At 39.9% G+C, this 24910-nt stretch overlaps 2 protein-coding genes across 5 annotated transcripts in view; both read left to right on the top strand.

The window, feature by feature from the left end:
• NME8 (NME/NM23 family member 8) overlaps window positions 1–24910 on the top strand; it is a 405025-nt gene that overhangs the window by 223014 nt on the left and 157101 nt on the right. The window lies entirely within an intron of this gene.
• GPR141 (G protein-coupled receptor 141) overlaps window positions 1–24910 on the top strand; it is a 60117-nt gene that overhangs the window by 31691 nt on the left and 3516 nt on the right. The window lies entirely within an intron of this gene.

Raw genomic sequence — 24910 nt, forward strand, 5'->3', positions numbered from 1 at the left:
ATTTTCTCCTTTAAATAGTGTTTTTTTTTCCTCCTTTTAAAAAAAAAACCAAACCTTTAGATGAGGAGGAAAAGGAAAGGAAACATGATATTTATGGAGTGATTGTTCAGCATGCAGTCTTATGCTGGGTGCTTTACATAGTTGATCACAATGTTAGTTCCATATTACAGATGAAGAAACAATGGCATTTTGATCATGCAAACTGCATAGATCTCTAATTTAGCTTTTTTGGTTGTCAGGCTTTGATGGGTTCAAAATTTGATAGGAATTTTTGTTTGTTTCCTTTCATATTAAAACACTGTTCTTCTACCAGATCCCTAAAAGTCTGTGGCCAGCAGGTATTAGCGTCAGGAGGTGAGTATTAGTTTAAATATTGACCTCTGTTATGTTAATAACATGGTGGCAGCATTTGTAGGCCGCCAATGCACACATTCCACTACCTAAAACAAGAGAATTTGCCTTTGCCCACCCTTCCTGAAACGAGTCCTGAAATTCATTCTGATTAAACCACCATAAGCCTTATGTGCAGCCCAAACTAGTAATTGTGATTAGGGGTGAGGCGGGGGTGAAATGCACTGCTCCATTTAACATAGCCCAAGTCAAGAATCCCATCCTTGGAGCTGAGACAGAGTCAACTTTTCAGAATGACGTGGATCTTGAAATGGAAGTGGCAGGCTTTGAGGAAGGCAGACAGACATGGGAGTCTGGGAGCCAGGCAAACCCAGCTGTCCACAACATCATTTATTCTTTCAAAGACGCATCTAGAGAGCACACTTGCTAAGAACGGTGGGAGAAACTGACAAGAATTAGACATAGTTCCTGTCCAGGCTGCCTGTAATTTATTATGGAGAGGGAGGAGCTAAATTAATAACTATAATCAAAACCTGAAATGCTGTGACATAAAAGTGGCAACTACCTATTAGAGTGAGAAGGAGAATTACTTTTTGGTACAAATAATGGAAAATTTTCAAAGGGGGTGAAAGATTTCTTAGAGCTAGAAGGGGTACTTAGGAATTTTTTTAACTCTGTGATATGATGCTGAGAGAAACTGGGACACAGGGAGAGTAAGACTTGTTAGGGAATAAGATAGACATAAAGATGAGGAGAGGTAATGCCCAGGGTTTTAGTAGAAAATATAGGGCTCCAAAGAACAAAAATTACCCAATTTCACTGTTTTACTTGGGACCAGTTTTTCCAATAAGTGTGGTCAAAAAATCAGAAGTGTGTGGACAAAAGTATAATTTCTTGTTGGCTGAAAAATGGTAACTTCTATATTCTTTGTTGAGTTAGCTGTTTGCTCAGGGAACCAGTGTATTGCAAAGTATATTTTCTGTCAGCTTATCTGATTCCTTCTTAAGAATTTCTATCTCTGAATAAAGTTTCAACTATATTGTTTACTTATATCTCTTTTGCTTTAAAAGAAGACACAAAATACCTGAGCTTTCAGCTAAGTTTTCAACTCAAATTCTTTGTTTCTAGGTATTAAGGGGAGGGTTTTCCTTTACAAACTGGAGATGGATAAAGTGCCTACCAAGGGGCTGAGGGTGTTGTGAGCATTTAAAAGGGCTCAGCTCTATGTAAGGTTCCCAGGAAGATAGGTGAGAGGTCCTCTATCTAAGAGCCTCAAATTTACATGATGGATATGATCAAAAGAGAATCAAGCCATGTCCAAACTATGGGTGCATCTGAGGACAGATAGGCCTTGCTAATTATGTGTGTCTTCCACTAAGGTGAAAATTTGCTTCATTTCCTAAATACATAATAGACACTATGAGGGAATGTGGTTCAGAAAATATGCATGAGGGCTTGCAAGAAGAAGAATGAAAAGCTGTTTTCAAAGCTACAAAAGGAAAGCTCAGTTTCTTTCTTCTACATTTAAAGTAGGTGGCCTAAAACTGAACCAATAAAAGATAATTGCAAATATATTTCTTATTGAAATCTCCCTTTCCCCCAAAGGTTAAGAGGATTGAGGACATTTCTGAAAAAGGAGGAGTAGATAGTCAAAGTCTAGGTGGAGGTTGTGTATTTGCTGATTGATGCATTTCAGACCATAATGGAGAAGACCACTTTGTTCATTAGCAAACGTTTCCATATCAGTGCCTGCCTTTTGTGGCTCATGCTGTCCATCCCTGACATTTTCTGCCCCCTCTTTCTTTCTCTCACCCCCCTCGTTGTGTACTAAATCCTTTCTGTCTTCAAGTGTCACTCCAAAACCAGCTTCCTGCATGAAGCCTTCCCAGATTCCCCCTTCTCCCAGTTTGGCTTGTTCTCCCACAACAATGCTCTGATGCACTATCTTATTTTACCTTCATGAATTTCTACAACATGCATCTGTCTCCTTCACTAAATTATAAGCTCCTTGAGGGCAGGACTGCTCTTCTTTTACTGTGTGTCCCTCCTTCGTTACTGAACAATCTTTATACATCTCTTGGGCAAACACATATATCTTAAATCTGATTGTTTACATTGCTCATAAATATAATTGTTAAATATAATTGTGTGATAAATATACCCGGAAGTGGATCCCCTGGTCTAATTGCCTTGCAAAGTATTCTTTCTTCTCTCTGGGGTGAAATAAGTCAATTATATTGAAAGTTAGAATTGTTAAAAAGTTTATAACTAGTAAGGGTGATTAGAAGCCCTAAATTCAGCAAATGTTCAGCAAAGTATTTGGTGTTTACTAGGTATCTAGTATCATGCTAGTGATGAACTAAATAGTCACTCTCAGCACCCTCATGGGGACTATAGTCTAGTGAGGAAAATGGTCAATTCATATGCGAATTAGCAAATAGATTCACAGATAGACATTGTATAAGTGCTATAAAGAAATTAAACAGTTCCAGTGATTTGAGAGGCTGATGTGAGAGGATCACTTGAGGCCAGGCGTTCAAGGCCACCTGGGCAACATAACAAGACTCCATCTGTACAAAAACTACAAAAATTAGCAGGCATGGTGGCGTGTGCCTGTAATCCTAGCTACTCTAGCTACTTGAGAGGCTGTGACAGGAGGATTGCTTGATCCCAGGAGTTCGAGGCTACAGTGAGCTATGAACCACTGCACTCCAGCCTGGGAAACAAAGTGAGACTCTGTCTCAAAGGAAGGAAGGAAGGAAGGAAAGAAAGAAGGAAGGGATTCTAGAAAAAAAGGTTTAGAGAAAATGTGGGTTAGAAAATCATTTCTGCTGATGAGCTTGATTTAAGACAAATTGAGCTATCCTCATTTATGGAGATGCATGAAAAAGCCACTGGTTGGCAAAGGAAACAACATTTGCCCTGAGCATAAATGAGAGAGAAACTGATACTAGAGCCCTGTCTACATCCACTTAACAATTGCTTTTCTGAGATCACAAGGGTGATAGAGCCTATGTAGATCTCCCTGGCTCATTGAACCTTAACCAAGGGCTTCTGTTAGGCTTTGAATGCACACCAGCGACATAGAACTGAAGATGCAGTATCTTAAGCAGGGCTCACATTTGTAATACACTTTTATTTTAGGCTTCCCTGATAAGTTGTGTGTGCGTGTATGTGTGTTGCAGGGTGGGGGATAGGGTTGGAGGGCATTATGGAGGCAAGAAGAATAAGCTTTCTTGCCTGTGCGTGAAGAGTTTCACCAGACGATTTCAGCTTTCTCTTGTGACCTGGGAAAGCTGTGATGTGGAGCATGGCCAGTTTATACTTAAAAATGTCCACACAGTTCTGGTTGGTTCTGCCATGCCAGAATCAAAGGTTGGGCCTGGAAAGAAATGCCTTTGGCTGCTTGGTAACCAGCACTATCACAAGACAGTTATGTTGATTGAGTCTAAGGTGGAAGTCTGTGTGAGCTATGAGAGGTGGTAAGATATGACTGCAAAAGCCAGGGCTTTGTCAAATCATACACTCTTGGGATTAGTCATCTTGTCTGACCATCAGATTCAGTGATAAGTTTTTGTATCTTGCAAGTTTTCAATTTGGCAAGAAGTTTCCTGATAATGCTTGGATATCTGCATCTCTTCTTCCTTCATCCAGCATTGATGGTTAGTAGCTTCTTCTAACCATTCTAACATGGATCTCATCTTGTATTTAATAATTGACAGATGGGTCCTCTCCCATCTTATATGGAGGATCAAAATGATTCTAGCAACTTAGTTCCTTTCCTCAAAAATATTGACACTCACCTTTGCCACACACGTCTGCGAATTATGAGTTATTGTTGTAAGGGACTAAACTGTCTAATCTTAGAGTTCACCTTGGCCATATTTAGAATGTACAGTTCATAGGCAGCTGAGCAGAAAACCAGAAAAAGGGGGCTGAGAATTAGGTGAGAAACTGAGGAAATGAGTGAAATTAGTGATTCTCCACCCAGTCAGGAATTTTTTTTTGAAAAACATTCCTTCGACTCCTGTGAGATACAGCAGGGAATGAGCTTATTGGAAGAGATGAGGGAATGAGAGTGTGAGGAGGAGCTTGAATCCTTCCAGAGATCCCATTAGAAATAAGGCAAGGATGGGGGAGCCAGGGCAGCCTTTGGAAATGGGGAGCAGCAGGAATAATGGGGAAAGCAGCCCCCAGAGAGTGTCAGGGCCAGCCTGGAACCAGCCTCTGAAGGGGTGAGTAGTCTTGGAGGGTTACTGGTCAAAGAGGAACATCTAAACTACTGCCAGGGCAATGACATGAAAGAAAAGGGTTCCAGGGTGTGGGGAGATTGATGGGGTTCAGGAAGGCTTGGGACTCAGCAGGGCCTGGGAGGTGAACCAGGAGTTGGGCAGAAGGCAGGCAGAGAAAAGGTGTGCCATGACTCAAGCCTGGCACTTTCAAAAGAGGGCCTGCCCCAGGCACTCATCCTGGGTTCACAGGGCACAGGGCAGCAGGCACTTAGAGATACCAGACCCTGGTGCCCATCAATGGCTTTACATGGCCCACCTTGGGCTAGGTTTTCCTGGAGCTGAGCATGTGAGTTGAGCACACCATAATAATCTCTGAGTGTAGTTTCCAATTTCAACAAAAGCAGAGAGTTAAGTACTTAAGAGTTCAAAAAGGAAAAGAAATTAGGCCGGCACCATGGCTCATGCCTGTAATCCCAGCACTTTGGGAGGCCGAAGCAGATGGATCACAAGGTCAGGAGATCGAGATCATCCTGGCACGGTGAAACCCCTTCTCTACTAAAATACAAAAAAATTAGCCAGGCGTGGTGGTGGGCACCTGTACTCCCAGCTACTCAGGAGGCTGAGGCAGGAGAATGGCGTGAACCCGGAAGGCGGAGCTTGCAGTGAGCCGAGATTGCGCCACTGCACTCCGGGCTGGGCAAAAGCCAGACTCCGTCTCAAAAAAAAAAAAAAAAAAAAAAAAAAAAAGAAATTAAGAAAAGGGTTCAGAACCCTCTCTGGGATAAATTAAATTTGGGGAATTAAATTTTTAGTGCAGTTTTATTTTTCTCTTACATTGCAATCTGATGAACTGCTTTTCAAACATTTATTGGCTTTAGAGAACTTGAGTAGGCCTGTTTTAATTACTTCTCCAAGTCCTCTTCTAGTATTCTAATTAACTGCTTTTCAATACCCTGATAATTGGTCATAGAGATACAAACAATACAGTTGAAAAACAAGGACCAATTGTCTAGGGGAATCCACAGCTCCGAAGGAGAGCAGGGATGGAGCAGTGAAGAAATGTCACTTTTTCTCTTTTTTCATAGGAAAGGGACTTCTGTGTTGCTGTGACCCTGTGATGTGCTGCAGAACATTTAGGCTTCAGAGTCAAACAGCCTGGGTCTCCAATTTCAGGGCTGTCATTTGTTAGTTGAGTGAACCTAGAAAGTTGCTTAACTTTTCCGAGCTTCATTTCTTCAACTAATATTTGGAATAAAAGTACCCTTGTCCTGGATTTCTTGGGAGGATTATAAGTATCATATAAGAAATTTCCATCTTAGTGCCAGGAACTGAAGAGGCACTCAGGACTTGGTGGCGAAAGTTATCAATATGTTATGCTACAATAGATGTGCCCGTTATTGGTGAAAAGGCATAAACCTAGAGGTACCTGGGGCTGAAGACAGAATAAGGGTGATCTCGGACAGATTGGCCTGGTTAATGTCTCAGTAGCTTTGATTTAAGAAAGGTCTTCTCTGAACGGCTTTCACTTTGGTGGTGTGGTGTTTTCCATCCATAGATGTCGGTTACTTCTACAGATGAAATGCCCATTAGAAACATGCCCAACGTGTCCTAAAATTATTTTCCATTCTTGGTCCTACCTAGATTTTTTGTTGGCGTGGCAGCTGAACTTGTTGGCAGATTATGTTGGGCTCCAAAACAAAGGTTGACAATTTCTCCACGTCTCTGTTTGGGTGTAAAGTGGAGACACAATTTTTAGAACTTCTGGGAGAGTCTTCTCTCACTGTCAGCCTAGACTGCGGAGGCCTGAAAGTATGGTGTCTGTCTCAGGGGGCAATGGGTTACTTGAAGGATGTATTTTATCCACAGCCTTTTTTGTCTTGTTCATTTCAGAATTTTGCCTACAAGTATATTTCACCTACAGTGAATAAAGATTGATGGTTGATTGAAGTCATCTGGATAACATATTGGAAAACTTCTTGACAGGAATAGTTTAAATTAGAAAGCAGAAATAAACTTTTGACTTTAAGGAAATATTTCATGTCTGTCAACATAAAGCAACTTGGCACTATCAATCTATATCCACAAATACTTTCATGTCATATGACCACTTTTTTATTGGACCCCACCTTCTGGAAAAATCTAAAGTATGTAAAACACTAAATTCACAAAAGTGATTGTCCTAGAGTTATTTATAACAATAAGTTAGAAACATAACATCATTGAAAATTTGATTAAATCACTTTGGAGACATCCACTTGATGAGATGTTATACGGTCGTATAAAAGTGCACGGAAACAGGTCAGGCATGCTGGCTTGCATCTGCAGTCCCAGCTACTTGGGAGGTTGAGGTAGGAGGATGACTTGAGGCCAGGAGCTTCAGACCAGCCTAAGTACTATAGTGAGGTTCCCTCTCTTAAAAAAAAAAAAAAAAAAAAAGCCGGGCACAGTAGCTCACGCCTCTAATCCCAGCACTTTGGGAGGCCAAGGCGGGCAGATCACTTGAGGTCAGGAGTTCGAGACTAGCCTGGCCAACATGGTGAAACCCTGTCTCTACTAAAAATACAAAAATTAGCTGAGCATGGTTGCAGGTGCCTGTAATCCCAGCTGCTTGGGAGGTTGATGCAGGAAAATTGTTTGAACCCAGGAGGCGGAGGTTGCAGTGAGCCAACATTATGCCACTGCACTCCAGCCTGGGCGACAGAGCCAGACTCCGTCTCAAAAAAAAAAAAAAAAGTTCAGAAACTCCAAGGCTAAGTACTTTGGTATTATACATTACTAGCAAAAAGCATGGTTTGAAAATTGAGGTGCAATATTATCACTATCTAACAATCTAACACAGATGCATAGAAAGATATTAGCAGAAAATACACTAATATTTTAAAAAGTGGAAAAATTCTGTTCTTCTAATTTTTCTTTTTCCTTTCTTTCCTTCCTTCCTTCCTTCCTTCCTTCCTTCCTTCCTTCCTTCCTTCCTTCTTTCCTTCCTTCCTTTCTTTCTTTCTTTTTTTTTTGACAGAGTCTCAGTCTGTTGCCCAGGTTGGAGTACAGTGGCATGATCTTGGCTCATTACAACCTCTGCCTCCCGGGTTCAAGTGATTCTCTTGCCTCAGCATCCTGAGTAGCTGGGACTACAGGAGTGTGTTACCACACCTGGCTAATTTTTGTATTTTTAGTACAGACGGGATTTCACCATGTTGGCCATGCTCGTCTTGAGCTCCTAACCTCAGGTGATCCACCCACCTCGGCCTCCCAAAGTGCCTGGATTATAGACATGAGCCACTGTGCCTGGCCTAAGAGTCCAGAAATGCCTAATTTTTCTTTAGTGCCTTTTAGTTGCCTCTTTTTTTATTAATATAAAAAATCCCAGAAACACTGAGAAAATAAAAAGAAATAAAACCCTAGAAGTTACTAGGAAGAAAAAAAAAGTGAATGGCACGGAAGATGAGCAAGCAGATGGTGAAATGCCTGAAGTGGACATGGTGAGGGAGGGAGGAAACTATGATACTGGGTGAAGCACAGAGTGAATCCTGTGAAATGATGATGTGAAAAGCAGCCTCCTTTAGTGATGTCCTATTCTTGCTCTATCACATTTTAGTGCGTCATGGGCCATAAGGAGGCTTGGAGGCAAGGAAGTTACCAGCATTGTTGGATACCATGTTTTGCCTGTCTGAAGGCCTCGTCCCTTACATGTCCGTATAGACATGTTTCTCTGTCTTTTGAGGTTGGATGGATTAAGTAGGCCAGATGGTGTGTCAAAGGTGGCAACAAGGCTGTAGTAGCACTGGACACTCAGGAATTCCAGGAACACAGTCCCCCAGATTTAACAGTTTCTGAGAATAAAGCACAGTTCCTGGACAATGAAAGATTTCTTTGAAGCAAAATTTCTGGTAAGGAGATGGACATTCACAAAGATCAGAATTCATAGCACATTTCAATATCTGCAGACCTACAGATCTATGCAAGGCTCTCCCTGGGAATGGAAAGAACTCACTGACAGTTCATTATTTTCGAGAACATGGGTGGCAAGCAGGGGTGCCCTGGGTGCCTTGCAGAGCAGTGTGGCTCACTCTACACAGACACAAAGCCTCTGAGTTTCAGCTCCCACTTCCCTTGTAGGTAACCAGAACTTGCATCCTCACCTTTAGAGAGTCAGCAGCAATGGTGAACTCCTCAAGTGAGGAGAGAAAGAATAGCTCAAATCCAGAAGCCTGCTCTTTGGTGAAAAATGATGTCTTTGATGAGTGAGGCTGCAGATCTAACTTTACTTGAAACTGCCTAAAAAATGTATATATACATTTTTTTTGCTATTAAAAAAACCATAGAAAACCCAACAGAGTCCTTTCAAACTTCAGAAATAGGATGTACAGAGGAGGAGGACTGTGAGAGAGAGTTCGAATATGAACAAAGCAGGGGGCAATTTTTATATGTTACTTAGGCATATAACCTTCTGCAGTGAATTTCTTTAGAGTTGATATTTCTTTTTTATTGTTTCCCACACTGCTTCAGATATTTTCAGACAGATTTTTTTGGTTTTGGTTTTTTAGCTACACTGAGCTCGTCCTTAATGTGGGAGCTGCCATCCCAGAATCTTTTCTCAATATATTTTGGATGAACTGCTGCTTGAGTTTCCCTGAGTGAGTGATTAAAGTGACTGTTCCTATTTGTTTTCTGCAAACACAACAAACTATAATTCGTTCTAAGGACAGCTCAAAGGCAGGAAGCCATTTGTCTGCTGACAACCTTTTCTCAGAACAACCTGTGATGCCTCTTCTAGCTGGGGCTGGACATCCATCCTGGCTCCCAACTGGTGTCCTTGAGGTGGGGCCTATGGGGCTGGACTTAAAGCATAGTTCTGTTGATTAGAAGTTGCTGTCTGTCCCGCTGGGCCTCTGGAGTCTGCCTTTAGTAGTGCTGTGTCACAGGAATAGTCCCAGACTGAGTCACAGAACCTGGAATTTAGCCAGTGACAAGCCGTGCTAGCTTTCAAAGGTCGCTGTGTGGGCCTCGGTGTCTTCCTTAGTTAAATGGGTGCACTGGATGCTATTATCTCTAGGTTTCACCCTGACACTAAAATTGTGATTTTTTCTTCTGATTCCTGGTCCAAGGGTTCCTTCTCTCCTGGAGATGGAAACACCATGACCACTCTCATGGATCTTTTCTTCTTGGAAGAAGGGGTGAATATAGAGAATGACAAAGAAAAAGTGAGATGACAGTGATCAGTGCTATGAAGAACATGGCTTGGGTAGGGCTGGTTCCTTGTATTGAGTGGTCAAGAATCAAGAAGGCGAATCTGCAGTCCCATCTGTTCAAGGTGCAGCAGAAAGAAGTGAAGCCAGGGATGGAGCGGGGAGCAAGGAGGAATGAGCGGCCACATCAGAGGGACCAGGCCTGCGATCTTGAGCAGGGTGAGGCATCCAGGGCTCCTGGTTCCTGGCACAGCATCCTCCTAGTCCTCTAACCAGGGAGTTTCCTGCTCTGCCCTCGATATGAATGAATGAAGGCAGTCACCGGCAGCATTGATTCTCTGTCAATAATTCTCCCCCTCCTCCCTCATCCCCAAGGCTCAGCTCAGACGCAATTTCTTTCTCTCTTTTTTTGCACAATGGCTTTACTGAAATATCATTCACCAACTATAAAAGTCATTCTTTTTTCAAAGGACAACTTTATGGTTGGTGAACCACAATTCAGTGGTTTTTAGTGTAGTCACAGAGTGATAGACAAAATTTCTCCTTTTTGTAGGTGGAAGAAGGAACAAATTATAAATTGTGTGATTTCAGATGTCTGGACTTTTCATTCTTTTATTTTAAAATATGTCTATTTACCATGTTTGCTTTGTTTTTTTTTCCTTCCTGCCTCTGTTACTGCTATTACTGTGTTCCATTTTTCCTTCTCATAATTTGCAAGCCATACATGCAACTTTCGTTCACTAATTGATTGCTCTTAAGTTTTCATCAAGAAGTTATATTCATTTTTTTATTTCTCTACACTTAAACAGTACCTTTAACCTCCACCCCACCAAAAAATATTGAGATATTCACATACAATTTCTCTCTTTTTTTCCCCTCACTGCCACCATGTGGAAACCAATGGGTGTTTTAATTTGGTATGATCATGAGCATTTTAGGTTTAAAATGTGTTTCACTGCATTTTGACTGTAGGAAGTGAGATCAAAGGACAGAGAGCAGGGAGGAGGGATCACATCCTGTAAGGCCTTTCAGACCATTTCCAAATCTTGATTTGATTCTGAGAAAGGTGAGAAGCCATTGGAGGATTGAGATAAGAAGAATGACATCTTCTAATTTACATTCTGAAAGATTACTCTGGTTGCTGAGTTGGGAATAGGGGAGTTAGGAGTAAAAAACGGGAGAATTCATGGGCTTGCTGTAATAATCCCATTAAGAGTTAATGTGGCTGAATCCCAGTTGTTGCAATGTAGGCAATGAAGAGTCGACCAACTCTATGTTTATTTTATGTAATTTTTCATAATTTTTAAATTTAGAAATAATTTTACACAAAACATTTACAATGTTATAAGAATGATAAAGAGCTCCAATATAACCTTCACCCAGATTCCCCAATTGTAATCTTTTCCACACTGGTTTTTCTCTTTTTGTATATACGTATTGTAATTTTTTGGGTTGATTTGATAATAAATAGAAAGCATGCTGCCTTTATCCTTATAGTATGTGGTGTATATTTTATAAGAACAGGGTATTCTCTTATACAACCACATACAATGGTCAAGATCAGGAAAATAACATTGATACAATTCTATTATTTAATCTGCAGACTGTGTTAATATTTGGCCAATTATACCAGTAATATCCTTTATAGAAAAAATCTGGCCCATGGACTCTATGTGGACTAATATGAGAGACAGGGGACAGGAGTTGCTGAAGGAGTGGAGGTGAATTATGGGAGAAAAAGAGGAATTAGGGATAATTGTAAGATTTTTCACGTATGCAAGTAGAAAATAGAGTTAGTATTACTAGTGAAACTGCGAGGACTTTGCAAGGAAGAAGTTTTTGTGTATGTCTGGGGCACAGTTCAGCCTTGGATATACTAAGTTTGAGATGTTTATTATACATCGAAGTGGATATGCTAATTTGTTCTTTGTGATTTGAAATAACATCTTTATGTGTCTAAATCTGAGTCTTTTCTAGTAGTTTAGCTCAGTGCTGGGTGGGACCTTTCAACATAAAGATTTTATCTTTTCTATGTGTAGAAAATGTCCTTTAATTATTTATCTGAGCATTTCATTCTCTTTTGCTGTCTCCAGATGATGTTGGAACTTCTATTAATAGTTTTGTTCTTGGGATTTTTTAGCTTTTCTTTTAAATCTTCCATCTCTTGACCTTTTTTGGTTCTATCTGTGGGAGTATTCTCAACCTTCTTACAAGCTCATTGATTGTGTGGTTTGGTACATTTTAATTAAAATAACAACTCTGAGTCTTATTTCACACCATTCTCTTCTCTCTGAGGACATTTTAAAGTTACTTTTTTCCACTTTGCCCTCTTAGCAAACCAACCCATCTGTTAGTTCTTTTGTCTGGGAAATTTGGTATCCATCTAATGTGTCATTAGCTCTCCTATAATGCCCAGTGACTGTTCTTTGTCTTTTCACTGTTGAATGTGGATGAAGTTACCTGAAGCATGTACTTTTCTTTTCCAAGCCCAGACTCTTCAATTTTTGTTTAATTTGGGGGCAAGCTCTCCTAGGTGGGTGTCATCTTGCTCCAATCCTTATAATATTTAAACTTGAATAACCCTTCGCCAACTATCCAATCTGTTGCCAAAACAAGCTTTCAAAACTGAAATATTAAGATGTCATTTAGTATTCTAAAATTCCCTGCATCCCTTATAATTTTCAGAATAAAATGGAAAATCCTTAGAGTGGCAACATGCCGTAAATGTGGGAACCCTCATCTACAGATTCTCACCCACGTTCTCCTAATATGTCAAATGTTCCAGGTACATCAAACTATTGGTAATTCCCCGAATGTGCATCCAAGCCTTTGCCCAGAATCTTCTCTTTCCCTGGAGTGCTTTATTTCCTCCTCTCTACATCTAGAACTTCAATGCATCCTTCAAGATCCAGTAACTGCTACATATCTGTACCCAAGCATCTTTTACTTTATTTTGATGCCTTCATCCTCAAGTACCTCTTAAATAACTACTGCTCTTTCTGAATTCTTGCAGCATTTTTCACGTACCCGTAGGTGTTTCTGTAAATAATTGATGTGCCTCTTTCTCTCCTACCAAACAGAAGGAGATTTAAAAGCGGTGATGTGTTTTATTCATTTCAGAATCTTTGCTACCTACTGTACAGTAGACAGTTAGAGTGATATCACTTGTTTAATAAATGAAGTGAGAAATCCCAAAGTAGGTTATACTTGTTTGTGTGTTTTAAAATGGTGCAGGGAGGGGTTCTGGTGACTAAGGTCTACACGCTAATGAGCATTTGGATTATTTAATGTTATTTTGCAGGGTTCTATAAATTGTGTAGGACTCTCATTTTGTAGGCTGGTCTCTGATGTTGGCTCTACCATAGATTTCTTATAAAACAGCCACAGAAACCACTTCCATATCTCACTTTTGACATTGACGTAGTCCTCAGGCCATGGACAATGACCACTGAGACCCAAGCAAGGTTGTGGGCAATGCTTTGGGAAGGGGGTTGATAAGATACAAGGGAATAGCCACCAGCCAGGCCTCAGGCAGACCTGAGGAGCTCTCTTGTGTGTGGGATGAGATCAGACCAGAATCACAAGAGAATCATGCAGGCAGGATGGGAGAATCCTGGTGCACCAGAATAGGGGAGAGGCTTGTTTAGAGCTACAAATACCAGCAAGACCTGGCCTGGTATGTCAGGTCAGCTAATATGTCAGTTTCCACAGCTCCCATAGACAATGGGATGCCAGGGAAAGTTTTTAAAAAGAGAAGTGAAATCATTGATGATGCAATTTGGACTTCATTCTAGTTGTTTAGCTGTACATTTGGGGCCTAGAGAAATAAGAAACAAGCTGGAGGTATGAAAGAGAACATTCCAAGAATGACAGGTAAGTCTGAGTCACAGCTCGAGGCTGAAGGAAGGGGGTTAGAGAGGAGGTGTCCCTTGAAATAGAAGCTGAGGCCAGCTTGCAAAGGGCTTACATGTCATGGTAGGAACTCAGAGTTTTTTCTTTTATCTAACAGTAACCAAAGAAGGATTTTAAGCAGAGACATGATAGAGGGCAGGGGAAAATCAGAGTTTGAGGCCAGGCTTCATGATGACCTTCCAAGGTCAATCACAGAGGTAAAGAGGGGATCCTCATGTGGGACAAGGAGGTCCACAGCCAGCCAGAGAGGCAGCCCTGTCCCCTGAGAGAGCTGGCTCTGGGTTTACAGTTTATTTCTGGGATCCTGATGTCAGTTGTTGGTCTAGATCCAAATGTGGCCATATCCAAAAAATGTTTAATCCAGTCAGGGCACTTTTTCACCATTATTTCACCCATTCAGTTAACAACTCATGACCACTATTTAAAAATTATATGCTAGTTTTGAAAGAAATTCAAAGTTAAAAACAAGTCCAGAAATGACTAAAATAATTAAAACAGAGAAATTAATAAGACAACAAAGGAAGTACTGAGAGGCACCGGTAAAGCTTTTTGAGAAAGCAGCTGAGAATGTCCCGGGGGCCTGAAGGGCTTGAAAGAAAATGCAGTCTGTGTTTACACCTCAAAGATGTGCAAGACTGTGTGAGTGGGGGTAATATTTTGGGAAGAGAAAGCGCAATGAAGATATATAGGTGAAATATCTAAGTAGCATCAACAAATAACTGTTGTTAATGTTGTTTAAAAAAAAATCCCTGGCTTCTTGTATTTGGAGTGGATTGTCTCCGTGGAAGCAGAAACTACCTCTCTCTTACCTTCTTTCAGGTTTTCCTGGGGTCAGCTGCACTCCTTAGCAAAAGTATATTGGAGAATCAACTGAGAAAGTAACTGAGACATTTCAATCATTTCTAGGTGTAAAGAAAGACCAGAGCCCATGAAAATATTACGGTCAGTTCAATGCCTAAGTATAACACCAGCATCACTGGCTGGGACCCTCAGAACCTACTCTCCTATTTTCCCTTCATCTTCTTCTCTTCTTTCTTTTTCTTATTCCTTTTCTTTGTTTCCCCCCTTCTTTCTCTTCTCTCTTTTCCTCCCTCACTTTCTTGATCTCTCGCTCTCTTTCATGAATTCATTGAATCATTGCAGAAGTACTTGACACATACCATGTTCCAAATTCTGAGCTACGGCACATGCTATATTTTTCTACAGAATAAAGTGTGAGGTGGATCGCTAAATAATAATAACAAGTGTATCTCAAACAGTCTATCCTGGGCACCTTGTAAGCTTCAGTTGTTTTCTCTTCAAAGTGCCTGTGTCCCAAAGCTCAGGACAAATTTCAAAACCTGAACCTGAATATTAAGAAATCTAAACATATATCATGTAAAGCTGGCATCCAGGAAAACAGAGCTTTTCATTTGATCAGAGACTGCATATTTCTTACCTGCAAGTGTTTGTTTTAACCACACTTGGCAGGCTCTGTATATAACACACGTCAAAGCCATCAGTTGCACTTGTTTTTGTGACTGCAGGTGCTGGCTTGCTTGTTCCAGGGTCCCAGGGCCCGGCCATGGCCATGGTGTTTGTCTCTCAGGCTTGTCTGTCTCATACCTGGCAGGCTCACTGCTTCACAGTTCACTGTGTCTCTCAGACATTCTCTTGGCTTTCCCACAGTCTCAGGGACTGTTCTAAATAGCAAGCTAATATTCTGAAGTGAGGTATTGGAAGCATTTCTGAGAAGCATTTATTATTTTTGTATGTGCTCAATTTTTTAGCAATGAAGACATTTCCTTTCAAGGTTGTTAAGCTTTGAACTTTCCATTTTGTGAAAAGGCTCGAAATTTCCTTCATTCTTTGTGGGCATCCAACTCTAACAGACACATAAATTAATAGACTAGGAAATATTTAACGGTCTAAGTTCAAACAAATATGTTTACTTTGGCTGAATTGATGTTGCTATTAATTGCTATTGAAATAAACCACTGTACAAAGAAATATGCCCTGGAGGATAAATGTGACACTGCTAAAATTAAAACTCAAATGAGAATTATCTGCAGATTTTAATGTTTCAAATTCAATTTGGAGAATTCAGTTCTTTAATGTAATACTGATAAAATCATGTTATTGATCCTGCATACTCATCTCTTCTCAGGGATTAGAGAACAGGCTGTTACGAGTATGTAGCAATCCCCCTTGTACCTGCATAGGTGGGGAGGTGATTGTCCAGCTCTGCTGGTCGGGCACTGGATGTAGTCATGGCTGCAAGCAAGTCATGCACATGGAGAACGAGGTGTCTCTCTGAAAGAAATGTAGAGAGAAGATTTTAGGTCAACTAATTAAAAATTCCCATCAATCTCTAGAATAGCATCCCATATGCAAAGGAATACTCTGTCGCTCAGGCTGGAGTGCAATGGCAGGATCTCGGCTCACTGCAAGCTCCGCCTCCCGGGTTCACGTCATTCTCCTGCCTCAGCCTCCTGAGTAGCTGGGACTACAGGCGCCCGCCACAACGCCCGGCTAATTTTTCTTTTTTTTTGTATTTTTAGTAGAGACGGGGTTTCACCAAGTTAGCCAGGATGGTCTCAATCTCCTGACCTCGTGATCCGCCCGCCTCGGCCTCCCAAAGTGCGGGGATTACAGGCGCAAAGGAATACTTCTTATACAGATATATAATTTTTTTGTCCCATTAGGAAAAAATTGTGCCCCAATCCCTTTCTGTCCTTTCTTACTAAATGTGAATCTTGAAATGTTTATTGCTTCATGGTCTTCCTCCATTTGGCCCCATCCTAGTTCTTGCTTTGCTTTTAGATGCTGGGGAGCCATCTTGGGAGTAGGGTGCCCATTACATGAGATGAAGTGGTCTTCAAGGGGACAATAAGGGAGTAAGTGCCTTGTAGAAAGAAGCAAACTAAAGAGGAAGAGAGGTTTGTTTGTTTGTTTTTTTATTTTTATTTATTTATTTATTTATTTTTTTATTATACTTTAAGTTCTAGGGTACATGTGCACAACGTGAAGGAAGAACTTTCTAACTTCTCCTTTTCTTTCTCTCTCTCTCTCTCTTTTTTTTTTTTTTTTTTTTTTTTGAGATGGAGTCTCACTCTGTCACCCAGGCTGGAGTGCAGTGGCGTGATCTCGGCTCACTGCAACCTCTCTTTTTGTTATTAGGTTGTTGCAAAAGTAATTGCGGTTTTTGTCATTGCTTTGAATGGCAAAAACCGCAATTACTTTTGCAACAACCTATTACCTAGGCTAGAGTCAGAGCCCCCTCACCTTGAGAGTGATGAGTTGCGAGAGTCTGCCCCCAGCAGGCAGATTGAGAGAGTGCATGGTTTAGCAGAAGGATAATTTTAGCTGTAGTCCATAGGACAGAATGGAGATGTTGCAATTTGATGTAGATCATCTGAAAGTCTTGTGCAATGTCCTGATTAAGTGTGGACAGAGCACCATAAAAAAGGAATTTGGAAGTTGGAAACATGCTGGGTTCAGGCAGACATAAAAGGCAGCATCTGGAAAACCTATCAGGACTCAATTTCAGGACAAGTGATCATAGGTAGGTGGGATCATGGAACTTGACCTCAAGGTTACACTATAGGAACAATAAATAGGTTATGAAGATAATGAGCAGGTAAACAGCACCACCAAGGAGTCTCAGTAATATATATGTAACAAAGGAGCAGAGCAGAACTCTTTATAAGAGCTAGATGGTCATAAGGAGAGGATTGGCACAGCAGTGGTTCATGCAGAATCTCCTGAGACGCAGATAAACCTTTTCTGATTGGGAGAAGGTTATTACAAAGCTTGAGGTGGAGATGTAGTCACAGGAAAGTAGCAAGAATATATGGGGGAGCTGAGACATGAAGAGGCATTTCCTAGAAGGGAAAATTAGGCTTTAAAGTCAGGCAGATGGGTTTGCCTGGGAAACAATCAAGAGCGCTGAGTCTGAGCCAGGGAGCTGGTGGGGAGTGAGCCAAAGTGTGTCAGGTAAGGCAGAGAACCAAAACCAGATATCAGGTGACAAGTCAAGAATGAGTAACATAGAATACATGGATAGGTCTGGGCGGGGCTGAGAAGATATGGACTTGGCTCTATGTGCTTGGCTAGCTGAATGTTTTGCAGCTATATCTACAGGTGCTTTTATTATCATGCAGCCTGGCAAGGAATGTTATTATAAACAGCTTGGGTCCTAAGTTTTGGGATGGGAAGAAGCCCCAGCTCCTGGGAATAACTGTGATGTCACCATAACACATGGTGACTTGTCCCAGCAAATGGAGCAGGGACATGGATGAGGAAAACCACAGATAAGTATTACAGCTAGGCAGGGTGGCTCACGCTTGTAATCCCAGCACTTTGGGAGGCTGAGGCGGGTGGATCACCTGAGGTCAGGAGTTCAAGAAGAGCCTGGACAAAATGGTGAAACCCCATCTCTACTAAAAATACAAAAAATAAGCCAGGTGTGGTGGCAGGCACCTGTAATCCCAGCTACTTGGGAGGCTGAGGCAGGAGAATCACTTGAAGCCGGGAGGCGGAGGTTACGGTGAGCCGAGATCCCAGCACTGCACTCCAGCCTGGGTGACAGAGTGAAACGCCGTCTCAAAAAAAAAAAAAAAAAAGAAAAAGAAAAGAAAAGAAAAAAGTATTGCTAGGATTAGCATCACTGTTAGTTACCATTCCAGTTATTGCCAACTTGCTAGACCCCTCAGAAAAACAGAAGTTTGCAGGAATTTTGCAGCCAAAAGGTGATGTTTAAAATATTCCTAGAAGATTTTTTCCACTTCATACGTTGGATATTTATCTCATAAATTAATCAATATTGGCCGAGTATGGTGCCACATGCCTGTAATCCCAACATTTTGGGAGATCAAGGCAGATGGATTTCTTGAGCCTAGGAGTTTGAGACCAGCCTGGGCAACATGGTGAAACCCTGTCTCCACAAAAAATACAAAAGTTAGGCCAGGCGTGGTGGTGCACACCTGTAGTCCTAGCTACTGGGAAGGCTGAGGTGGGAGGATCACTTGAGCACAGGAGAGCAAGGCTGCAGTGAACCATGATGATGCCACTGCACTCCAGCCTGGGCAACAGAACGAGACTGTCCCAACTCATTAATTACTCAATTAATCAATATTAATATGTTGTATATTGTTTTAATTTTGCATAAATTATCTAGTTTGTCTCATAATGACTATATGAGGTAGGGAGGGCTTATCCACATTTTAGGTGAGAGAAATAAGCCTCAGAGAGGTTAAGTAGTTTGTTCACAGTAACACTGCAAACAGTAGCAGAAGTAAGAATTGAAGTAATGCATTGTTCTCTTAGCTACATGTTATGAATATTTAATTACTCTTCCACTTCATATTTAGAGACTATCTTCTATGTGTTGGCTATTGCTATGGATAAAAGAGTGGAAAATACTAAAAACATGCACAGTCCTTGTCCTTGTGGAGCTTAGGAGCTTACAATCTGGGGGGAAGAGGGAAGATACCAGCAACCAGCACCCATTAACCCAAGTGATTATTTAATCACCCTTGTAGAGGTGATTCTTTTATCTTCAGAAGAGGAGAAAAGAGAAGGTCAGATAGATCTCATGTAGTGTAGGAGTTCTCTGACTTATCTTCTGAAAGAGACGGCCAAGTAGATCTTACCTAGTATGGGAGTCAGAGAAAACTTCCCTAAAGAACTGATAGTAGAATTAAGACCTGAAGGATTAGTAGATGGATGGGGAGGGGAGAGAAGAGGTGCTGGTGCTAAGGCACGAAAGAGCTTGAGGCATTGAGTGAAGATAAGGTGTTATGGAGTGTGGCTGCTGCCAGCAGGGATTAGAAGATGCACTTTAAAATGTACAAATAACAGTACTATAACATATTTACATTATAATTGAAATTTATGAAAGTTAGGGAACTAATCTTTGTATGTTGGGGAGGAAGTTACCTTTCTCTTGTTAATTCAATTAATTTCAAGACTGTAAGAATGTATTGCACTACTGAAACATTAAAAATTGCATTAGCTTCTGCATCTTCATGGGATGGAAGGTTGATCAACTGATTAGAGCTCCCACCAGGAATAATCCAAGAAATCAAATAAAGTAAAATACAGAAGTTATTTGCTTGAAGACAGTGGAGCACAGCTGAGGCAATTAGTGAAGAGGTCATGACTCCCAAGGAGAGAAAAGCTCAAAGCAATTTCTTTCACAACAGTAGCTTTTCCAATTCAGAGCTGAGAATCCAAATTCTTCACCAATGCATGAAGACATTTTGATGAATTCTGGGACTTGGGGGGATGGGAGACGAATATCCTAAGCCTTAAAACAGCTGAAAAATATAGCAAAGATGTCAGCAGTTTTATAAGACCAGGATTTGAAGTCAGGCCAGATTCTTTAGAAAAAGTGGTCAGAGATAAGACTATTGACTGTAGCTAAAATTACAAAGGGGGCTAAGGAAACCCAGAAGTACACTAAGCCTTACTAGAACTGCAAACAAGGCTTGACTCAAAATAATGTTAGTATAGTGGCAGAAAGGATGACCCCTCTCAAGGAAAAGAACATTACTTGGAACCACTATCTTTTTTAAGAAAAATATACAGAATTTATTAGTAAACTACTAGACATATCAAAGGAAAAGATTACATAATGGAAAACCAAGAGAAAAAAACAGATAATAGAAATATATCTATAAATGTTCTTGACGAGCCTTTTGAAATAACTATGATTAAAGTATTTAAGAAATTAAAGGAAAAGGTGAAGAAAATGAAATAGATGAGAAAATTTCACAAAGTAGAATGTGTAAGACCGACAGAGCCTAGAACTGAAAGTATTTCATATCTGGTATTAAGAATTCTAGTTGGTTTAGCAGCAGAATAGAAACAGCCAAAGATAAAAGCACTGAACAAGAATATATCCAGGCCGGGCATGATAGCTCACACCTGTAATCCCAGCACTTTGGGAGGCTGAGGCGGGTGGATCACTTGAGGTCAGGAGTTTGAGACCAGCCGGACCAACATGGTGAAACCCGTCTCTACTAAAAATACAAACATTAGCCGGGTGTGGAGACCTGTAATCCCAGTTACTCGGGAGGCTGAGGCAGGATAATTGCTTGAACCTGGGAGGCAGAGGTTGCAGTGAGCCAAGATCGTGCCATTGCACTCCAGCCTGGGTGACAGAGCAAGACTCTTTAAAAAAAAAAAAGAATATATGCAAATGGAAAAAGGGAAGAAGAGATGGATGAAATGTATATAAAATTCAGAAAAAATTAGAGACAGAAGGAAAGCAGTTAAAATGTCTAACATAACTATAATTGAACTTTAAGAGGAGATAACAGATTGGGACAAAGCAATATTTGGCGGGGTAAAACTGATTATTTCCCAAAAGTGACAAAAGACATTAACCTATAAATTTAAGAACCCCAAACAGTATAAACAGAGAAAAAAAAAAAACCACCCGGGCAAAAGTGCAAAAAAACTTTCTTAAAAAGAAAGAAAGAAAAAAAAAAGACATGCAACCATAATAGAAGCAATGGCAATATTGACAACTGAAGTCTCAATGATGAAAGGCAAGAGACAATGTAATAACATCTTTAAAGTACTGAAAGGAAATGCCAACCTCGGCTTTTATGTCTTGCAAATATATCCTAAAAATAAAGATGAAATGAAAACATTTTCAGACACACACATACGAAAGCTGAGAGAATTTATCCCTAAGAAATTTGTACTGAAAGAAATTTAAAATGGAGTTCTTCAGCAGAAGGAAAGTTATACCCAATGGAAACACAGAAATTCAAGAAGACATAAAAATCAATGGATAAGAAAACTAAATGGACAAAAATAAATGACTAGGGATTGAATGTTAATGATACAATACAATAATATTGTGTGGGGTTTAATTAGATATGTAGAAATAAAAAGCATGAAAACTGAGAATAAGGGAGTGGGTAAATGGAATTAAAATGCTCTGAATTTATAACATTTTAAACAAGAGTCAAAATTTCTATTTACAACACACACATTTTAAATGTAATAATCATAAAGATTGCAAGAAAAAGGGAAAAGATATAAAGTACACACACTAAAGAAAAGAAGCTTGAGTGTGTCAAAAGTTGATCTTGAGGAAGAATCATTATTTGAAATAAAGAGGAAATTTCATAATGAATATATCACTTTTATTATAATTCCTGTGTTTATAATATCTTTCTTAAAACCCATGTAGCTGGATCCTGTTTCTTTGATACAGTATAACAACCTTTATTTTTTAATTGGACTGTTTACTCTATTTACATTTAATGTAAAATGTGATTGAAATTATGTGTAATATATCATGTTAGTATTTGAAATCCAGGATTCTATTACAGCAGTCCCAGAGGAACCAGATAAACATACTACTGTCTTGTCAAATGGTCTAATCCAAGGTTATACAACTTGCGGCCCATGGGCCACATACAGTCCAGGATGGCTTTGAATGTAGCCCAACACAAATTTGTAAACTGTCTTAAAACATTGTGAGATTTATTTTTAACTTTTTTTTTAGCTCATTAGTTATTGTTAGTGTATTTTCTATATGGCCCACGAAAATTCTTCTTCTTCCCCAGTGTGGCCCAGGGAAGCCAAAAGATTAGACACCTCTGGTCTAATCTGTCTGCACATTGACATCCCTCATTTGGTTCACTTTTACCTCCAAGTTTTGCAATAGTGCAACAGACTAGCAGAAACTAAGGCACATACAAGCACTCTAGATGCAAAAAGTCTGTACAGAAAAGCAGTCCAGAAAGGGTTCGGGTGGATATTGCGTGAACTAACCTATGGGATTGACTATAAGCCTAGTAAAGGGAATGGGAAAGTAAGATATCCAAAAAGAGAGAAAAGCACCTTTCAAGATATGTTGGCATACAGCCATGTGGGTAGAACCAAATTTCTTCATGGCCTCCTTTCCTTCTTGTATTACAGTTTAGAAACTTGGACTTAGGAGATTCACAGTGCTTCTCCATAATATATAATAATGAGTTTTCGGGAGTGTATGTGTGCTTTGGACACCTTGGTCAAATGACTTATCCTGCTAGGACTCAGTTTTGTCATCTAAAATTCAGTATAATAATACATTACACAATTAACTGTTGTAAGGGTTAAATTAAATAAGACAAAGTACAGGCAAGGATGTAGTGTAGTCCTGAAACATCGAAGATGTGTTTCTCATATCTGGCAACGATCATGGCAGTTTATAATAAGAAAGAGGACTTGGGACAAGTGATGTGCTACTTACTTTACTTTCATCAATTAGGAGTCAATCCTACTAGGCCAACAGCCAAAGGAAATGGTGAGCAGAACCTATAGTGGCACATTCATTCTTGACTCACATGTGAACACAATATAATTTCATGTCTCCTTGATAAAACTACTTTTCTACAAGGAAAAATAAAAGGCGAGTAGAGAGATTTCAGCCTACGGATGAAATACACAGTGTAACATGAGACAGCTGTTGCAGAGCCAACAAAAAAATCATGTTCAGTTAAGTGAGTCACAATTCCTTAAAATTTTTTTCCATGCCCACAAATGCAGAAGGCTCTGTGAGGTTGGGTTATTATTATCTTTTTTTTTTTAAGTTTCATTGAGGTATAAGTTATATGCAATAAAAATAACCAATTTTAAGTGTACAATTCAATGAGCTTTGATGAATAACTACAATGGTAACCAACATGATATAAAACAGAAACTAATCCTTTCCCCCACAACCCAGATCTTGGGCTAACTGATTTGCTTTTTGTCACATTAGTTTTGCTTTTTCTAGAAAAAGATATCATACAATATATAATCTTGGTGGCTGGTACCTTTTATTTAGTAATGTTTCTCAACTTTTTGTGTTTGTTATGGTCCCTCTAATGAGTATTTTTCCCTAATTGTCTCTCCCCACTTAATGAAATTTTGATACCACAGATATATCTATATGTCTATGTACTGTGTATACACCTGTGCTTTATACAGAGTAAGATTTTTTTCACACCTCAAAATGTTTTGCCCCCCACAAGGTGCTATCACCCCATTGAGAATACATGATTTAGTGTAATGTGTTTGAGACTCATCAGTATTGTGTGTATCAGAAGTTGGTTCATTTTATTGCTGGGTAATATTCCATTATACAAAGAGACATTCAATAAATGAATAAGAATAATTGCATATGTGTTGCAAAGGTCAGGGAGTGAGTTCTTTCTCAAATCTTAGTCTCCCTGGTGTCAGTAGACATACCTCTAATAGCACAGTTGTTCAAGTCAGAAATCTGAGAGTATCAAGACACTTCTTTTTTCCTCATTTCCCCATGTCAAATCCATTAAAGCCTGCCAATTTCATCTCTTGATTATTGCTTGAATCTTGTCTCAAGGGATCAGATTTTGCCACTGTAACCCAGAACATTCCAGACATGTAAGGTTATCAATCTTTATCGTAGGAGAGATGGGAAGCCGTCGAAGGGATTTAGATAGGAAACTGACATGACTTTCTTAGTGAAATTAAAAGATTACTAAATCTTTTACAGCAAGCAATGAATAAGAATATGGAGAATGAATTAGAAAGGACTGAGAGTATTTGTGGAGCGGATCTTTCAGGAGTCCAGGGGATAAATGCCAGTGGCTCTGTCACGAATTTGGAAGGCCTTTGAGAGTAGGAGATGAGAGAGTTGGAAGACATGCTATATTTCAGTGGGGCCCATGGGAAGGCTTAGCAAGGCCTCACTCACTGCTAGAAGATAACATAACTGTAATGAGAAATTCAGGTAAACCTTCCTATTGCTTGCTGCTCTCTTGACTTAGATGGTATTTTTGGTCAAATTAATCAGTATTCTAAATGAATTAAGTATGAATATTCTTGGGTCATTTGCTAATAAGTAAGAAAGAATTAGAGAATTATAATCATGCCCGTAAGAAAAAAAAATTGTATACTTCATGAATCCATCGATCTTTCTATCCATCTTACAACTTTTTAAAGGGTTACTGTAGTACTAGTATCCAAGTACTAGCTCCAGATGGTCTGCAATCCTCCTGAAGTTTTATGTAAATTGTCTTATCTACATACATCTCTCTGGGGGGCAACTTGAAGATTCAGATTCGATTTTTATTCCTATTAAAGAGTAAGAATCAATGGCTTACTGTGTTTTAGGTCTAGGGTGTGCAAACATTCATAGGAAATAATCTTCATTCTTAAAGCATGTAAAGTTTATATCATATAAGCACATAAATGGCAAAGTCACATTGTCAGTGCTGTAAA

The sequence above is a fragment of the Pan troglodytes genome, chromosome 6 (genome assembly GCF_028858775.2).
Source record: "Pan troglodytes isolate AG18354 chromosome 6, NHGRI_mPanTro3-v2.0_pri, whole genome shotgun sequence".
Classification (NCBI taxonomy): Eukaryota; Metazoa; Chordata; class Mammalia; order Primates; family Hominidae; genus Pan; species Pan troglodytes.